The sequence below is a fragment of the Schistocerca nitens genome, chromosome 4, assembly GCF_023898315.1.
Source record: "Schistocerca nitens isolate TAMUIC-IGC-003100 chromosome 4, iqSchNite1.1, whole genome shotgun sequence".
Taxonomy (NCBI): Eukaryota; Metazoa; Arthropoda; class Insecta; order Orthoptera; family Acrididae; genus Schistocerca; species Schistocerca nitens.
This window is the reverse complement of record NC_064617.1, coordinates 373,357,982-373,373,215: the sequence shown is the minus strand read 5'-3', so window position 1 is coordinate 373,373,215 and position 15,234 is coordinate 373,357,982. Positions and strand designations below refer to the sequence as shown.

The following is a 15,234-nucleotide window of genomic DNA, read 5'->3' as shown; positions in this document are numbered from 1 at the left end:
GGAAAACCAGAACATGTACTCCTCTCTGACAACGCGGCACTGTTGTTGCGCTTATCATTAGCGTAGGGTGGCCAGTCGTCCCGTAATAAGGGCATGCCCGTTGTTTATCGTAAGTGTGCCGTTGTCGCGACAAGATATAAAATGGTTCAAATGGCTCTCAGCACTACGGGACTTAATATCTGTGGTCATCAGTCCTCTAGAACGTACAACTACTTAAACCTAACTAACCTAAGGACATCACACACATCCATAACCCCAGGCAGGATTCAAACCTGCGAACGTAGCGGTCGTGCGGTTCCAGAGTGAAGCGCCTAGAGCCTCTCGGCCACAGCAGCCGGCGATAAAATATATACGGGATGTATGTAGTCACGTTTTTCATCAATCATCTTGTGGTTTTCGGAACAGCGTGTGCTGAAGTAACGTGCAGCATAACCAAATGGGGAACAAATGTGGTCATGCCCAAAGTACACGGATAAAACCACTCTTTCATTGAATAAAACTCAACAAGCGACGATTTTTTAACTACTTTTGTTAGCCGGCCGAAGTGGCCGTGCGGTTAAAGGCGCTGCAGTCTGGAGCCGCAAGACCGCTACGGTCGCAGGTTCGAATCCTGCCTCGGGCATGGATGTTCGTGATGTCCGTAGGTTAGTTAGGTTTAACTAGTTCTAAGTTCTAGGGGACTAATGACCTCAGAAGTTGAGTCCCATAGTGCTCAGAGCCATTTGAACCATTTGAACTACTTTTGTTAGTAATAATTGATGCTTTCACATGGCCAACAGTTTCGTCATTTCCGTTTTCTTTGTCCATTGCCAATTGCTTCAGGTCGCCGCGTGAAGAAGCGTTGCTTCAAATCGTTAGAGTCGCGGCTTACGTTAGCTGGTGTGGTACGGTGATAACTTTTCGCAGAGACGCCTAAAAGAAAATGTATGTATAATGACGAAATTAAAGTTGAGTTTCCATTTCAGGAATTTGAACACTAAAGAGAGAAATTATTTTGCACAAATTTGCAAATGCACTTTTTCAGTCGACCGTGGGAATCTATCTGATGGTTGTGCATTAACGGAAGAAACGCAAGCTAGATGTTTTAAGCAAAACTTCGTCACAAAGGGTTGTGAATTTTGTTACAAAACGTGAGAATAGTGCCATTATAAATGACGAAGGTAAGTGTCTTGCTGCTGAGAAAGTTTTGCTAGTTCTCCATTTAGTGAAACATGGACTGCGCTGAGAAAGTGAACCGCGTAACAATGTATGTGAAGTGGAGAAGTATGAATTAAAAACTGTTAAGTGTGTTGGAGAAAGATAGTCTACCATATCATGTTCAATTTAGTTGTATGTCAGATACCTGCTGCAAAATTTTCAGCTCATTACAGTGTTTGTACTAGCGCTACCACGCAATAATATTGTTGCAGAAAAGGTGTACCTTATTACAAAATATTGGTGGATTGATGGTGCAGAGAACAGGTTTGGTGTGGAGGCTGTTAAGGAAATTATTATAATTAAGACTCATTTTCAGGATTCTATTTGAAAACATCACATTCCTGAATGAGATGCATCTTTCTACAAACATAGTTAAAGATCTTGTTATGTTTAAGTGGTAATTGACGGAAGTTGCCACGAAAAGTCTATTCATTTTCAGCTTCTAATTTCTTTCCAGCATTTTGATTTTCGAAATCTAGTCTCTCTACTTTTGTAGGATGAGACGAGTAACTTACTCTTTCAAGTTCCACTTAACACATTGAAGAGTAAAAGAAAGTGGTACACCTGCCTAATGTCGTGTAGGGCCCCCGCGAGCACACGGAAGTGTCCCAGCACGACGTGGAATGTACTCGACTAATGCCTGCTGCAGGGAACTGACGACATGAATCCTGCAGGGCTGTCCTTCAATCCCTAAGAGTACGAGGATATGGAGATTTCTTCTCAACAGCACGTTTCAAGGCATCCATGATATGCTCAATAATGTTCATTTCTGTGGATTTTGGTGGCCAGCGGAAGAGTTTAAACTCAGAGGAGTGTTCCTGGAGCCACTCTGTAATAATTCTGGACGTATGGGGTGTCGCATTGTCCTGCCGGAATTGCCCACGTCCGTCTCAATCCACAATGGACATGAATGGATGCAGCTCATCACACAGGATGTATCACTTGTTACAGTCATAAATAGACGTATCACGCGACCCATATCACTCCAACTGTACACGCCCCACAATATTACAGAACCTCCACCAGTTTGAACAGTCCCCTGCTGACATTCAGGGTTCATGGACTCATATCGTTGTCTCCATACCCGTACACGTCCATCCGCTCGATACGACTTGAAACGAGACTCGTCCGACCAGGCAACATGTTTCCAGTCATCAACGGTCCAATGTCGGTACTGACGTGCCCAGGCGAGGCGTAAGGATTTGTGTCGTGCAGTCATCAAAGGTACACGAGTGGACCTTCGGCTCCGAAAGCCCATATCGGTAATATTTCGTCGAATGTATCGCACGCTAACACTTGCTAATGACCCAGCATAGAACCTGCAGCAATATGTGGAAGGGTTGCACTTCCGCCACTTTGAACAATTCTCCTCAGTCGTCGTTGATCCAGTTCTTGTAGGATCTTTTTCCGGCCGCAGCGATGTTGGAGACTTGCTGTTTTACCGGATTCCTGATATTCACGGTTCACTCGTGAAATGGTCGTACGGGAAAATTCCCACTTCAACACTACATCGGAGATGCTGTGTCCCATCGCTTGTGCGCTTACTATAACACCACGTTCAAACTCACTAAATTCTTGATAACCGGCCATTATAGCAGCAGTAAGCGATCGAACAACTGCCCCAGACACTTGTTGTCTTATATAGGCGTTGTCGACCGCAGTGCCGTACTCTCCCTGTTCACATATCTCTGTATTTGAATGTGCGTGCTTATACCAGTTTCTCTGGCGCTTCAGTGTATAAGATGTACGTACATCTCTCACATGTCTCCTAGTGCGATAAATTTCCTATGCTGTGACCACATGCGAAACGAAAGAAAGCAGAATGGCTAACTACGAAAAAGGAATAATATTCTACAGCTCAGACCAGAATTAATTCGGAAAGAAATGATTAGTAAGTGCTAACTTACGGGCAAGTAAGCGAAGATGTCCCCTTCTCAGTGTGCGTTGTAACGAGGAGCTACGTAAGAGTTTACGGGAAAATAAACGCGACTTTCTCTATGCCATAAATCAGATGGCAATGAAACTAAAGCTCTTAGCAGACACAAATTGCCAGTACCGAGCAATGGAACGATCGAAATGCATAATTCAAACGGAACAGTCATTTTCAAGAAATATCGGCGTATATCAGATCTAAATTTATCACGTGCAGTAATTTACGTTTCATCTTGCTTCCACATGAATTTTTCACAGCGAATAACTTTATTTTGTACTCTAAACGGTATTAGTTCAATTTTGCTCCACAATGCGGTGATCACTACTAGAGTTGTTTTATGGTGCCCCGCAGATATCACTTTGTTTCTGTGTTCTCGATTAACAGTTAAGTTCTTTTTTCTTTCACTCAATTTAATTACGTATCGCATTTACAGTCAGCTGGGAAGTGCGGCGGACTGCGAAACTAGTGGGCCTGTGGCTTAATCGAGGGGATGGTGAACACTAACCTCCGTTCCCTCTTTATTAGCTTCCCCTGCGGGTTTCAATCTATTTCACGTGGCTCACGCAGAAATGAATAACTGACGCTGGAATGCTATTTCCACCCGATTTTGTGATTAGTACTTATTCAACAATAGATCTGCGTTCCAAAATCTCATTTATGGCTGATCATTGAGCTATAAATTCTGTTTCCTGCAGTATTTTTCTGTAATTCAGTGTCAAACCTCGAATTGTATGTCCATTATTGTGGCCGTGTCTCATTAACGTTTCTGAACATCCAGTTCTTCCTAATTACGATCATCGAGTGAAATGTGAGCAGCAAAAACTATAGAATGAGACGTAGGCTTGACTCAAGTACTGTATACAGGTTAGAGAACGACGACTGCAGTAGTTCTGCCCGCCGTCTAATCGTTAGCTGTTGTTCTGATATACTGCAGTGCTTTTCGTAATTACGTGACAGTGCCTGTTTAAGGCTGCTATTAAAACTAGCAAGCTTCTTAGTTTTCATGCATTTCGTGTCTTCTGTGACCTAAAACTTACGTTCGTGGAATATCTGTGTAGTGCTTACACTCGCCGTTTACGTATGTCTGCTGCACATAGGTAGATAAGTACTCACCAATTCTTACATTACAACGTTTAAAGTGCATGTTAGCCGGCCGGTGTGGCCGTGCGGTTCTAGGCGCTTCAGTCTGGAGCCGCGTGACCGCTACGGTCGCTGGTTCGAATCCTGCCTCGGGCATGGATGTGTGTGATGTCCTTAGGTTAGTTAGGTTTAAGTAGTTCTAAGTTCTAGGGGACTGATGACCACAGATGTTAAGTCCCATAGTGCTCAGAGCCATTTGAACCAAAGTGCATGTTACTGTTTTCCAGTTTCCTGTAAAAGTAACGTTATATTTAAAGTATAAGTTGAGGCTACTCCGCGGAGTTGTAAGATTATACAGCTGAGGCAAGAGAAGAGTGGAACAGGGAAGAAGTATTTGAACCCTTCAGAGAGAATCAGAAATGGCGTATAGTAAATTTGAGAGATTGAAGGGAATTAGAGACACTGTGACTTTGGGAAAGGTGGGAAGTAATAAGCAAAAGAAGAAAACATCAGAAATCACATTTTACTTGTTACCTGAAATATTACAAGAACCTCAATCAGTTTTGAACAATGTCGAGAGCAGCAGACTCGTAGGAAAAACTGTAAGCCTAAGTCTGTAACAAATTTGAGAAGAAAAAAAGAGAGTGCTGTTGCTAGATAGCATCGTGAGAGGGGTGTAGGCCAAATGCTACAGAAAAAGCAACATGTAGAATGGCTGGTCACAAGCATAGAGAAACTTAGTGCGACGCTTATCCAGGTGAGAGAGAACAGAGATTTTGTTGCAGAGATTTTGATGAAGAATATTTGATGTTTACAGTTGGAGGAGCAGGAAACAGCCTGCCGAGTAACTCTGAGTAGGCATTAAAGGTGACACGATGGAAGTAGGTGCAGCAGTACCCAAACATGTGATGTTTGCGAAGCTTTCTGCATCTCCATGACCAGCTCAGGTTTAACACAGCAGTCAACTGTGTGAAGAAACAACTGAGTGGATTGCTTTTGACTGGAACTACCGGCTGGTCCCGGCAGAGGTTCGAGTCCTCCCTCGGGCATGGTTGTGTGTTCGTCCTTAGGATAATTTAGGTTAAGTAGTGTCTAAGCTTAGGGACTGATGACATTAGCAGCTAAGTCCCATAAGATTTCACGCACATTTGAGCTGGAAATAAGTCTCATATCTGTGCTGTACCTGTTGCTGCAATTGGGCGATGGGGATACACAAATTATGGCCTGCACCGAAGTGGGAGGTGGAAGGACATTTTAACTGAGTAGCTAAAGCATAAGCGGGGGATTGGTACAAGCACACAAGGGGAGTTCACTGTGATTACTAGAATTACAGTGGCACATTTTTTAGTTTAAAGTCGGGTTGAAGAGATAGACATCTTTAAATAAATTATGCAGCATAGGGCTATAACATATGTGACAGTGTCTAGAAAAGTAAAATAAGTTTGTTTCATCAGAATAGTAGGAGGCAAGAAAACAAGATTGTTGAGCTTCTTGTGTGTGTAGAGGACGTAGAAAATTTTGAAGTGATAGATGTTCTCCGCCACTCTGAACACCATGTAACCAATGGAAGAGACTAGCTAACTATCCTGGTTTACAGACTAGGATCATTTCCATGTAGAATAAACATGGACAAAAGTGGAATTGAGGCGTATATAAAAGTTTAAAACAAAATAAAAAATACTGAAACAGGCAGCTTCTGCGTAAATCACAACATAGAAGCAAGTGCTTGTGAGTTGAAACTGAAGAATACTTCTGCTGTAATTGTAACAGCCTACAGCTCCCTTTAGGAAACTTTGAACTATTTATAAGAAATCTAGATGCATTATTAAGCAATCTCTCAGGCAAATAGTAACAGGTTTGTGGAGATCTGAAGGTACATTTCTTAAAACAAATGGACAGGAAATCTGAACAGGAATCATTATATGGGTGGTCCAATTTCATTTCAGTAGTTAATTTTCCGGCTGGTGTGCAGCAAGATAGTAGTACTCAGATTGATTACATTTCTATAGCCTGTGCTCAGGCTGAAACAATTAATAATACCTGAGCTGTTAATGAACTATCTGAACACAATTGATGGAAACATACAGTTCAGCGACTTACAGAACAGAGGCGCGTTCTTACAAAACAGTGAGGCTTATTAGTGACAATAGGATACAGTATTGTAACAGTAAGTGAAAAGACGTGGTGTAGAATAAAGTATACACAGAAAGGGATGTTACTTATTTCACAGTAAATTTTCTTCAGTATATAGAAGCAGACTTCGTTAAAAGTTATCCAGAAAGTCCTTTAAAAAAAAGGGTAATCCATGTGGCACCAAGAAGAAAATGTAGATTAAAGTGTAGTCAACGCTTTGAAAATGAAAATGCAGCGAGGTCTTTCATTTCACGTAGATATATACATTTACAGAAGTGCTGGCTCACTCGTGATCCGTAGTAACTTCTACACAGGGATTTATTACCAATTTCAATCACTAAAAGCTTTTGAATATTTTACATTCAAAAACGAAAAAAGATAATAAAAAGAGCGGAAATCATTTTTATTTTTATCTTCTCTATTAACAAATTAGGATAAATTGTTTTTGTAAACGGCACTATGCCAGTTTAAATTCTGTCCCATTAGCTATTCAATAGTGTGGGCTAAACAATAACGAACCTCTCTTCCGATAGAAACTCATGAACGTACTATCCTTCCTCTCCCTCTCCTAAATCCCTGCTTTACAAAACCGCAAGGTAATTGCAGCTAGCGAAATGAACCTTCATTCGCACGTTTTATTATACCTTAATCTCGTTACAAAATCTTCTGAGTTAAACTTTTCGTCGGTTTTAGAGCGCGCTGAGGAACGGATTAATCACAAGGAAAATTGAATTCCAGCAAACAAAACGAACGATTAGTCCCTGAATAATTTCACTTAAAAGAAGGCTGATTAAGATTCATCTGCGTTCGCTTTTTGCTCGCCTTTGAAGTGACCCAGGAGGAGGAAATGGACTCAACAAACGGAAAATTAAAAATGCCCGCGAAAGAAACGAGATGTTTCGTAGATACGAAGAGCATTAACAGTCTCTTGCTAAGCCATCATACAATATGGGGAATCACATCGGACGTAGTCACATGTGCTATATTATCGCTAACGATTTTCATAGAGTTGACAAAAATTGTTTCGGATTAGTAACTTCCACGTTTCCTTCTCTCATGCTACACGGATCTTTTCCTCAATTATTCGACTGTTGCTTTTCTGCTCGTTATCAGGCCACAACAGTTACAAATACAAAATGATTACGAATAGCCTTGTGCTGACGTTAAATGCGAGTTCTTCTGAAGTGTTTCTGATGAAATAAGCTGTAGAAACTTTCATAGTGATTTGGTTTTTCAGTTATAGAATGCCTGAATAAAATAGTTCGTAGTACTAACTTACAAAAACTTTCAAAAGACGATCCATATTCGTTAATGATAACCCAGCTGATCTCACTATTTGTTTCTAGTGCATTATTACAGCTCTCGTGATTCAGTTGCCCTACTACCGTCGTTTTATGCAGGTGGGAATGATATAGCTGGCCTTCATTTTAATATTCTCTCTCTCCATAAGAGCAAACTATTAGTCATACAGAAAAATAGTAGGACATTCTTGTACGAAATATAAAGTGGTTAATGTTTGTGCTGGGATAAATTTTTGCTGGGGGCCAAGGTTTCCTAGTTATTCAAGAAAAACGTACAAAAGTGACCCTTAAAAGCACCTACAACCCACACTTCCTGTCAGGATTTCTAGTATGTAGCTTGTGACTATCTCTCTTAGCAATATACAAAAATTTACGACTACACGACCTGTTCCCGATATTCGCCTTTTTTCGGTCTGTGTTGATTGGGCAGTTACGTTACCAGCATAGTCGGCTACTTTGTTAACATTATTGGTTTAAACGACCTGTGACGGTAGTGAACGAAAAAGACTTTTGTAAACGTTGTGCAAAAATTAATTACGTTGACTATTCGATCCAAACTGAACCTTAAAAGCACAGTTGTTTCGTAGTCAGAATGCCTGACGAATACAACTACGTCATTGTGTATTTTATACTGTTACATTCACGAAACTGTTAGGTACCATTTACACAAATGTCAGTTTTACAATTCGTAAGTGCTTGACTAAGCCGGTGGCGTAATAAGGCCATTCACTGAATCCCGAAAAAGGTAGAATGTGGGAAACAGCTCATGCCTGCGTAAATATTTGTACAGTGGTAGGAGTGAGTGCCATGGACAATGACTAGAAATTCTGACCGGTAAACTCTGACTGTGGGAGTGGGCCTTGCCTCTACGAAAAATGTATCCCAGCTCGAAGTTTAACTAGACTAAATGTCCTACAAAAAGATCCAATTCAATTTTTTCGTAGGATTAATAGTTTGCGCGTAGCGAGTGAGAGACTATGGAAATCCAGGTGTGGTTTATCAACACCAGGTATAGCATTGGGGGTCACATTAAACGCCAGTTTTAGGGGCCGCTGAATCACACCGTACTTCGTCAGTATAGCAAAGATTTTTACTGTGCATTGATTTTGATTTTATCTACTTTTTTATCACAACGCCCAGAGCAATCAATACGTTATTGCCAGAGCGATATATGGATGACAATATTTGATCTTTACTTCATGTGATTGTGTGAGGACAGACTTATCCGTACTTAAACTATTTCTGTTCCGGTTTCTGTGAATAAGGTACGACTGTTTCTTATTTGCAGGAAGATGATCTTGGTCATACCATGCCATACGTTCGGTAGCAGTGTTCTTACATATACTGTCATTCTCAGTTCAACTCTGTTTAGTGCTCTGCACACCTAATATACTCCGATCAGCGCCTCAGTATAGCGTAACGGAAAACATCGCAACAGCAAGGAGTTGGGCGACATAAATGAAAGTTCATTGGAGTATTCTCACATCTGAAAGATGATGTCTATTCATATTTCGCGCCAGCCCTATAAAAATTGCGCTAGCAGCCTCACAACGGGGGTGCTGATCACGTTTGCCTGAAATACACGCTGAAACGGTTGAGCGCATTAGTTGTCTTTGAGATTGAACCTGGTAAGTTGATGTTAGTCAAGGATACCTTTCAGGCGACAAAGACGCCATTATCACTATCTCTATGAGGTTGAAAGGGGTCGTGTAACAGGGCTATGAGAAGCTGAAAGTTCCTTCTGCGATGTTGCAGAAAGACTTGGCAAGGATGGAGCCACTGCTCCGTATGGACACGTCGCACTAGCGAGTGCCATTGTGTCCGGCGTATGCTTCTGATGTATCGCACTGCATCTGCAGCAACAAACTGAACAGCAGTTAGCACCACAATGACACAACGAACTATTGCAGATCGGTTGCCTCAAGGACAGCTCCGAGCTAGACGCCCTGTAACGTGCATTCTACTAACCGCCATTTGAGTCTTCAGTTCTGTCGAGAGAGAGAGCTCACTGGAGAGAAGGGTGGAGGTCTGTTGTGCTTTATGATGAAAGCTGGTTCTGCTACGGTGCCGATGGTGCCCATGTGTTGGTTAGAAAGACGTCATATGAAGGCCTGAAACCAACCTGTCTGCGTGCTAGACACACTGGACCAACACCTGAGGTTATGGTCTGAGGAACGTTTTTATATGACAGCAGGAGCACACTCACGGTTATCTCACGCATCCTAAGTGCAAATTTGTAAGTCAGTCTGGTGATTCGACTCGTTTTGCTGCAAATAATGCACAGAATGTGTGTTTTCCAACAGAACAACGCTCGCGCAGGTGCATTTCTTGTAACTGAACGTGCTCTACATACTGTCGACATGCTGCTTTGACCTGCTCGAACACCACATCTGACTTCAGTCAACGCCGTATGTGATATTATCGCACTACAACTCCAGTGTGATCGACAAGCAGCATTATACGTCATTCTACTGACGGAACAGGTGCAACATGCATGGGACTCCATCCCACAAACTGACATCCAGCACCTGTACAACACAATGCATGCACGTTTCTATGCTTGCATTCAACATTCTGCCGGTTGTTAATGTCCAGCATTTCTCATTGGCGCCGGCCGGTGTGGCCGAGCGGTTCTAGGCGCTACAGTCTGGAGCCGCGCGACCGCTACGGTCGCAGGTTCGAATCCTGCCTCGGGCATGGATGTGTTTCAAGTCCTTAGGTTAGTTAGGTTTAAGTAGTTCTACGTTCTAGGGGAGTGATGACCTCAGATGTTAAGTCCCAATGTGCTCAGAGCCATTTGAATCATTCACATTGGCAGCAGCTTATCTCGCACTTATAGTAACCTGTGATTTTTCCATGTTAGTCACTTAAATATATTACCTAGAGAAATGTATTCCCGAAATTCCATCAAACAGCATTAATTCCTTTTTGGTGTTGCGACTTTTTTCCGTCAATACACTTAAATATATTGCTTTTTCGGCACTTTTTCCCAAAGCAACCTGCTGTGCATTCATATCCGTAGGGTCATTTTCTATGTTTTGTTCGGCTTATTAGTTCAAGCACAGAGCTTTCAATCCGAAGGACAGTTATTCACAGAAAGGGGGAACAGATTATAGCAAGTGACCCAGACGGGGTTATTATTGCAAATATAGTTACAGTGATCACCATACGTAGAGACGTCATGTCTTCCGCTATATTTAGTAAGTGTTTTCCTAACTTTGAAATTACATTAACGAGTAACTGAACTCGCGGTAACTGACATTCAAGAGTGAGCGCGCTCTTACCTCCTTATAGAATGGTATATTTCGATTCATTTCGTTGACAGCACGGCACTACAATTTGTACTGACCTTCGACGTGAGGCTCGATCGCAGAATAGACAAGAGACGTGATAGCGCATTTGATCCTGGCCGGACAGCAGGCACCCGACGCTACGGACACTTCATCTCTGAGTTGGTGCAGGCACTGGGCTTCGGGCGTTTCACCCCGTCAAGGACGTACCGTGGGTACTTTGATAAGGGGAGAAACGCTATCACCAGAGACGTGGTAGCGTGTTCTCGATAGCGATGGCCGTCGACTATCAAGGCCTGTGGCAACGAATAGGTGGGTTACAGTGCTGCAGATCAGTCGCCATTCCACAGATGGACAACAATTGGAGGTCGACCTTATCACCCAGTATCAAGGATTCGTTTTGGGGTAGGATAACCGACCCCCACACACGTGTTCCTCGACTCACTACACGTCACATGGCATGGAGTTAAGCATGAGCTCTTGCGCACCACCACTGGATCCTGAAAGCTAGTCTACGAGAATGTCCTCTAGATTGATGAGCCACGTTACATGTTGGTACACGCCCATATCAGGATACGAGTACTTCGACCACCACACGAAGTGATGCTTCCTGTTATATAGGTAATAGTATATAGGTATAGTACATAGGTATAGTATATAGGTAATAGTAAGGCACGTTTAGGGCGATATTGGAGATATGCTCGTTTGGGGGGAATGTTTCCATAGCATGAAATGGGGTACTTGATACATCTGTCATAGTCTGTCATTGATGAACAATAAGGACCTTCTAATCACTGCACGCCACAAGGCACAGCGAGATGGATGCACTGATCAGTACCAACCACTGGCTGTTCGCAACCTGGGAGAAGTTTGATGAGCCGTGTTACATGGTGGAGCATGATTGCGTCGGAAGCTACTTAAGGTATTGCTTTCGCTTCCCAATAGTGCTCCGGTCTGGCATATATTCAAGTACAAAGGCAGTTGCATGTTATGAGGTGGAGTCTGTGATTCGTCGACCACTTTCTGTCCTTATAAGACCATGCTGAACCTCTTGTACAATTACGTGAATCCACGGTTACTAGAACACACGGTAGGGGTCGCAAGTTGTGTGTGTGTGTGTGTGTGTGTGTGTGTGTGTGTGTGTGTGTGTGTGTGTGTGTGGGCGCAGTAACAGACAGAGAGGCTGACGTCAAAACCGATCCCTGCTACGGGTCAGTAGCTAGTAACTGTCACACTCTATTATGCTGTTTACGTGAGTAAAGCAACAATTACACTGTTTGGATGTTAAAGGTTTTAGAGATTGTTTTGAAGCGTTTCAGTGAAAACTAAGTTTCCTGTAGGATAGCGTGTTTCATTAGGGGTGTTATCAGGGCCTTAAAAATGCGTTTGTGTTCGTGGTTTCTATGTGAAAATATCCTGCGTCTTCTGAAATGCCAGAAACTGGTTCTGTGACAGTGCTGCACCTGGTATCATCGCTATAAATGGCATTAAGAAAACTTTAGCGTGACAAAAGTTCTGAAGGTATAGACAGGACAGTGAGTCAAATTTTGCAGCGTTTTCCACTGGGATGTGGGGCAGCTGCTGATACATGCGTCTGGTAAGTCACGCTGTGTCTAGTTGGAGGTGTGGAGCTGACACTGGCGTGGCACCAATGACGTCACGCAGTGAATTGGGTGCCGTCGTGTCGTTCGTGTCACACCACACTGGGCCTACAAGTCGACAGGATGTGACGGCCAGTACACTCTTTCGCTGGCTGCAGGTGGGCAGTGAGTAATGCGGGTAGTACATGGTTTCACTCAGAGGCCAGTAGTGGTGTTGATAGTTTAAACAAATAAAATACTGTCGCATTTGTTTAAACAAACGTTCCAGTACTTTCCAAGCCATGGTGATACTAGTTTAACCCTTTCAGATTTTATGGCTACAATCCAGCACATTTATCTTTACTGTGTCTTAGCTGCAAAAGAAGCAATTTTTCCCAATGGAAACCTGAGGTACACATTTGTCAATGTTCACTCTTTTTACCATGCTCTAGTGCTTCCAACTGTTGGGCGTCTCTATGAAAATATCAACAAGTCAATGTAGCTGCTCGCAGAATATACGGATATAGTTGGTTTGCTGCATTCCACTGTATAATTGATTATTGCTAATTACAGTAACATCCAGTACTTCGCAATGCAATGTAGAACTTGTGTTTTTCTACGGTTGACGCAGCCTATATTTTGCCTGAAGACAGCTTTTCAGTTTTCAACGAATGCGCGTTTGGTACAACATAATTGAAGTACAGGTACTTGGTGCTACATCAGACACTTGTAACATATCACCTTGTTTGGCACTTTTTGGACATTTTCAAAACCACGTTCTAAAAACACATAGAAGATTATTTTTGAGTCTGTGATGTAAACAATGAGAACTTTAAATTCTTACGTCTCATTCCATGCGTAGTAATACTGCTAAGACATTCAGTATCCCCAGGATCATGGCAATTCACAGTGCAACTTGTGATTTTTGTTGAAACCTAATAACAATTTCTACAGGTAAAGACCAAGTCAGACTCCAGTTCAGCAGCTGTGATATTCCGTTATGACAACAAAATCCACAGAATCCTCAAAGAGTTGGGGAATTTTAGAGAGAAGAAGGACAATTTCAGGAATCGCATATGGAGAACATGTTCATAAAACTTCATTATATTTTGTGCTCATTGTGGAATATCTAGTGAAGTAGTAGCAGCAGTTTCCTATCATTGATTCAAAATAGATTCCCAGAAAGCTGTAGTGTAGTACTAGCAACAAATTTATACCATAGATTCAAACAAATTCATAAATCGCTGCAAAGATACGACCGTACACTTACTTTGAGAGACGACGTTACTATTCTTTAATTAACACTGGTTTTCCCTGTAGACAGTCTTTAGTGCTATATGCATTTGTTGGTTGCCATATTCATGGAGGAGTCTAGGTGGTTGGGTAGTAGCGCAGATACATAGAGCGATGTGGTATTTGTTGACAACTACCAAAGTGTACTCTCTAAGAGTATCAATATTTTTCCCCAGGTTGAAATATTGCCCACCATCTATACTTGCAATGCCAGAGCCTTTCACGAGTCCAATCTCCCAAAGACCATGCATTCTGTAACCTCCAGTCTGGCAAAACCAGGTCACTATTTAAGGAAGCTGCACTTAGCCGACTCATACATGCCCCGAGACTCGCTCCATCATGCGCCAGATGTGCGAGGGCAGGCCCACACATGTGTCCCAGAAGACACCTAGCGATCTCTAATAACACTTAAACAGTTCTCGTTCGCACAGTTTTGAGTGTTGACACCCAATAGCTATCTCCTGTCCTAGCTATTAACAGGGGTAGCACGAGGATTTTCACAAAAGCCAGTCGCATAGTCCATGTGATGGAACCGCGCGACCGCTACGGTCGCAGGTTCGAATCCTGCCTCGGGCATGGGTGTGTGTGTTGTCCTTAGGTTAGTTAGGTTTAAGTAGTTCTAAGTTCTAGGGGACTGATGACCTCAGATATTTAAGTCCTATAGTGGTCAAAGCCATAGTCCATGCACCACTGTGACTGAGCCAATGCTACCTGACCAATGGAAGTCCACTGTAGCACGCAGTTACCTTAAGTACCACACAATTTTGCTGTAGGTAGGCTTCGTGATTATTAAGAGCGATGTAGCATTTGTTGACCGTATGAATTTTCATGCAAAGTTTATTCCTGTGACGGAGAAATGTTCTGGCAACCCTAATACTTCCATGGTGTGTGGGACTTCTGTTTTATGGCAAGGTGTGCTTTCTGCGAACCTACGCGGCAGACACATATGTGAAACTTCCAGGACTGTTTGATGAATACAGAACACCTAAATATCGTCTTACTGTTAGGATATGACGATTCCGACTGATGACGTTGCTACAGCTCGAATTTGGCACAAATGTAGTATTTTTCAGTAAGAGCTGCTCTTTGTGTAGGCAATGACCGCGTCCTTGGTGCGTACAATGAGTACTTGATGATGTAATCCTCGAATTTCTGGAAGTGTCCAGAATCGTACCGGCTACTGAGAAAAGAAGATCTGCAAACTATGAAGCTCTGTGTCGCCATAAGGAAAATGAACGTAAACGTGTAACTGGTAGATCTCATGAGAGTACGTCTGTGGGTCTGTCTTTTACGGGATAGTTAAACAGTCGAGGTGGAGATGGTCTGTTGACAATGTCGATGACTCGAGCGGTTTCGATCACTCTTGCATCCAATCTAAGACAATCGCTGAATAAATCCACTCAGTCGCTTTTCTAAGGTCATAGCTT

The 15,234-nt window shown here is 42.5% G+C and overlaps 1 protein-coding gene across 1 annotated transcript in view; it reads right to left on the bottom strand.

The window, feature by feature from the left end:
* The window catches only part of LOC126252317 (carbonic anhydrase-related protein 10), a 788,385-nt gene that overhangs the window by 676,550 nt on the left and 96,601 nt on the right, over positions 1–15,234 (bottom strand). The window lies entirely within an intron of this gene.